Source organism: Neolamprologus multifasciatus, chromosome 11 (genome assembly GCF_963576455.1).
Source record: "Neolamprologus multifasciatus chromosome 11, fNeoMul1.2, whole genome shotgun sequence".
Lineage (NCBI taxonomy): Eukaryota > Metazoa > Chordata > Actinopteri > Cichliformes > Cichlidae > Neolamprologus > Neolamprologus multifasciatus.
In genome coordinates this window covers 3413168-3417750 of record NC_140449.1, presented here as the reverse complement: position 1 = coordinate 3417750, position 4583 = coordinate 3413168, and the positions used below count along the sequence as shown (strand labels likewise).

General features: G+C 40.4%; 1 pseudogene; it reads left to right on the top strand.

The window, feature by feature from the left end:
* Positions 1-572: 572 nt before the first annotated feature.
* Positions 573-2587, top strand: LOC146507619 (general transcription factor II-I repeat domain-containing protein 2A-like; annotated as a pseudogene).
* The last annotated feature ends 1996 nt before the right edge of the window (positions 2588-4583 follow it).

Genomic DNA, 4583 nt, shown 5'->3' with positions numbered 1-4583 from the left:
GCAGCAAATGTTTTCTCAAAATCCTGGACTCCATTTTGTACTCACCTTGAGAAAGCTCACGTTGTATAAACATGTACCATGGCACAGCAATTTCCCTGTTTATTACATATTCATGACATTTAATTCATTATGGATACTGGTAGTTTCTAATTTTAATGTTTTTTTTCTTTTGTCTTTCCCTATTGATTATTATTATTGTGCTATTTCTTGTCCTATCATCTCAGCGCCTGAGCTGTATTTGTTTGTTGATGGGGTTTTCTATGCTGAAAAAATTAAAATAAAATATTGAAAAAATAAAGACTACAATTTGAATTGCCACTACACGACCAAACATGAGAGAGTGCACAATGGTGTCTGATGCTTGCTAGCAAAACTGCAAACCCAACAAGGACTTTTTACCAAACTTCACACCACTAGAGAAGCAGCCGTTCGAACAAGTTATCTAATTTCTCACAAAATTGCAAGGAAAAAGTAAGGCATTTTCTACAGAGAGTTTGTTGGACTTGGTTGCACTGATATGCCTGGAGAAAAAGGACGCGTTTGAGAACGTCTCACTCTCCTGACGTACTGTGATGAGGCGGGTTGAGGACATCACTGGGAGCTTGGAGCTTCAGCTGAAGAACAGAGCTGCAGACTTTGAATGTTTTTCTCTGGCTTTGGATGACAGCTGCGATGTGCGTGATGCCGCCCAGCTTCTCATCGTCTTACGTGAAATAACTGCAGACTTTTAAGTGACGGAGGAGCTGGCAGTCATGAAGTCAATGAAAGGGACAACCACCGGCAATGACTTATTCACAGAGGTACATGTTTGGACAAATTAGGACTGAAATGGGAAAATCTGGCAGGTGTAACAACAGATGGTTGTCCAAATCTGACTGGGAAAAATGTAGGACTTTAAAAGAGAATGCAGGATAAAGTGACAGAAATTAATCCTGAGCTCAAATGGACATTTTTTGCATTGTATTATACATCAGGAAGTGTTGTGTAAGACAGTGTTAAAAATGGACCCCGTTGTTGATGTTGTAACTAAAACAGTTAACTTCATCAGAGCAATAAATTACAGACAATTTGTTGCTCTTTTAGAGAAAAATGAGATGGAACATGGTGACATCAGCTATCACTGCCCTGTCAGGTGGCTCAGCCTAAGCAAGGTACTGAAAAGTGTCTGGGATCTGAGAGAACAGATTCAGGATGTCTGTGTGAACAAAGGACATCACGTCCCAGAGCTTTCAGATGAAGACTGGGTGGCAGACCTCTGCTGTGGATGTGACTGCACTAATGAACCAACTAAATGTCAAACTGCAGTGCAGGGGATGTACAGTGCAGTAAAGGCTTTCATGAGGAAGTTGCAGCTTATCTCAAGCCAAGTGAAGGACAGCCTTCTGACCCACTGGCCAACACTAAAGAAGGCTGCACGATTAGCCAATCACCTCAGCCATGTTAGAAGTACTGCATGCAGAGTTTTCAAGGCGATTTCATGATTTCAAAGCTCTTGATAATGAAATGGACATGGTTTCTTCTCCCTTCAACTGCAGTGTGGATAATGCTTCAAGTGATGTTCAGATGGAACTCATCGACCTGCAGTCTGACACACTTCTGGCAGAGGACTTCAGGTCAGTCTCACTGCTGGACTTTTATTCCTCCCTCAAAGAAGAGAACTTTCCACACCTGAGGAGTCATGCTCAGAGGATTCTAGTACACTTTGGATCTACCTATGTATGTGAACAGACATTCTCGAGGCAGAGCTCGATTTGCAAAATAAACGGCAAGTTTGTTGCAAACACATGCGGCGAGTCCAGACTTGCCGAGAACACGAGCACGGACTCGCGATTTGTACAATTGGAACACCAGCGTACTTGATGATGTCACAGGTCCGGAGTTTTTACTGCCATCCTCTCTTAATTTAACTGTGAGTAATATGTTATGAAGCTTAACTTTAATCACAGCCAAACTGATTTACTCAGGAAATAAAACGCTGAAATAAACCAAACATTAACATTTAGAAGTGATCTAAGTGACTTATATATCATGTTTAACCTCAGTAGTGAAATCTCTATTAATAAAAATTGTGTACATGTATGCTTTAATTAAAACAAGCAGGTGAGAAGTTAGAATGCTTTTATTTTTATTTTAGTGGACACTCAATACAATAGACAGCTGCTGGGGTTTGTTTAACCTGAGCAGTGAAAAGACCGAGAGATGTACCGGGAGTCCGCTGTTCTCGCCGGCTCTAGTGATCCTCGACCTAGTTGTCTGCCCCCTTTTAAAACTAGATTCAGTTGATAACGTTTTCTGCTGAGTCACAGCACAACTGGAGCACAACTACAGATTAGAAATAATATGGAAGAAAGGGAAGACCATGTAGGAGCAATAATGTAAAAACGTATTGTACTTCATTTAATTTCATTTCTAGATACACATTAGCATCATGACAAGGACCAGTGATGGTATAAAACTTGTCCGAGGAAAGTCACTTCCTGTTGATGTTCATTTTTACTGGTCAACTGAGCAAATCTTTTCTGCCAGTGTGAAAAAACACAAGGACTTTAACCAGGACATGGCCGATGGACCCTATGTACTGTCATAGCCTAATGCAAGGGAAGTTAGCACAATTCCTGGAACTAACAGCCCTTTCACCATCCAAAAATACAAGGATGCCATGGGGAAGCCCTATCAAAGAATAACTCTCTACATGTGTAACCATGATGACTTCTTAAATACTGGTAAGTGATTCTGATGATGCATTGACGATCTAAAAGCTTAGAACTTAAAAATTCAAACCAATAAAGCAGCTCTTTCATGAATGTTACTTTTATGAGATATTTTTTTAAGTTTAAACTGTCAGGTGATATTTCTGTTATAGAACAGATGTTTTTGTCTTTTAGCCGTTGAATCTCCTGCACATTCTTCTTAGAATGGTTACAGTTGTTTTTATTTGACCCGTACCCTGGGGGACGAATGTGCTGCCAACAGCGGCTATTAGGAAGCTACCCAGCATGACCTAAATAATACTAACAGAGTACAATTATCACCTTTACAGTTTCAGTTAGAAAAGGGTAAATTGTACTGTAATAGTAAGTCACCACAGAGCTGCTGTATTGTATTATATTAGATTGTACAGGTATGGGTGTTTGTGCTATTAATCTTGGAAAAAAGTAAACGCCTAATTCTTTTAAACATTTTGAGATCCAAGTACTTTTCTGATATTCTGCTTTGTATTTGAAATGTTTGGAAAATGTGGATTTATTTTTAGCTAAATTCCATTTAATTCTAGATACCAAAACAGCAGTCTCCCTACAAGACATACTGATGTTTGCCACAAGCCTAAACAGCATTCCACCAGCTGGGATGGAAAAAAAACAAAAAACAAAACAAGATTTGGGCTGTTTGGGGATGCATCTCGTTTCCCACTTGGAAAAACATGTGCAAACACAATTGTGATACCAATGGCTCAGTCATTTGAGCAGTTCCAGGCTGATATGGAATTTGGAATATTAAACTCTCCTGGTGTTGGTCTGTATTGATTCACTTACAGTTTGACCCTCACATTGTAATATAGTCTTCATTTCAACTGTGTTTTTGTTCTTATAGTAAAGGGTTGGTTTAAAGAAATTGGCTAGATATCTGTTGGGTCAAGGCCTTTGTTTTAGTTACTATGCTAAAGTAAACGTCAGTGATTTTAAATAATTACAAAAGCTTTACTTTTAGTATCCTTAGCTTTGGAAAGACTACTACTACTACTACTATGCAGGATTTAGAGTAGATATTGTCATGGTCCCCGTGTCTGCCCGGCCAGCTCCACAAGGCCACATGTGTTTGGTGTACATTCTCCTCTCTCCTCCCTGCCAGGGCGGAGCTCACTGCAGGCTCCCGCCCTTGGCACACACCTGCATCTCGTCAGGCCTGATTATGGGTTGGACTCTTAAGGCCGGGATGCAGACAGCCTCACCGCTGGATGATTATGCGAGACACGTTAGTGAACCTCTGCCTCGAATCCTTAAGCTTTGTAGACTTGCTGCAAGCTCTGTGTAACCTTATTTTCTCCTGTGCATAGTTTTCCCCGGACCCGTGACTAACCTGTTATTTCTACTGCTGTAAAGACGAAGAGCTAGCGTGTTTGTGACTCCAATCCCGGACCTCTCTTTCGGACCTAGGACCCCCGTTCCCCTCACTGTATATATCTGCACCTGGTGATTGTGTAATTAAACGTTGTTTTCCCCTGAACTCTGCTCTGTGCCTGAGTCCTACTACACCGCATGACAGATATATTCATAGCTATTGCACATTTTACACAGTTTGTATGTCAGTGCAAACTGTACTTTGCCTGCTTGTTAAGGTTAACAATAAATCTGACCTGTTTACAGTGTTTTACTCCTTTTTTTATAGAAACTGAACTGGCTCACCTCTTGATGTTCAACTGCAAGGCCACAGTCAACCAAACCTAAAAGTTTGTACAAGAAAAGTTTTTACCATTAAAATACTAGGAAAATGCTACAACATCCTTGTCTCTGTAGGGGAACAAATACTATGCTTAAGGTGAACATTTGCTTTTTCTTAAGACCATTGGCCGTATTACGGCATTG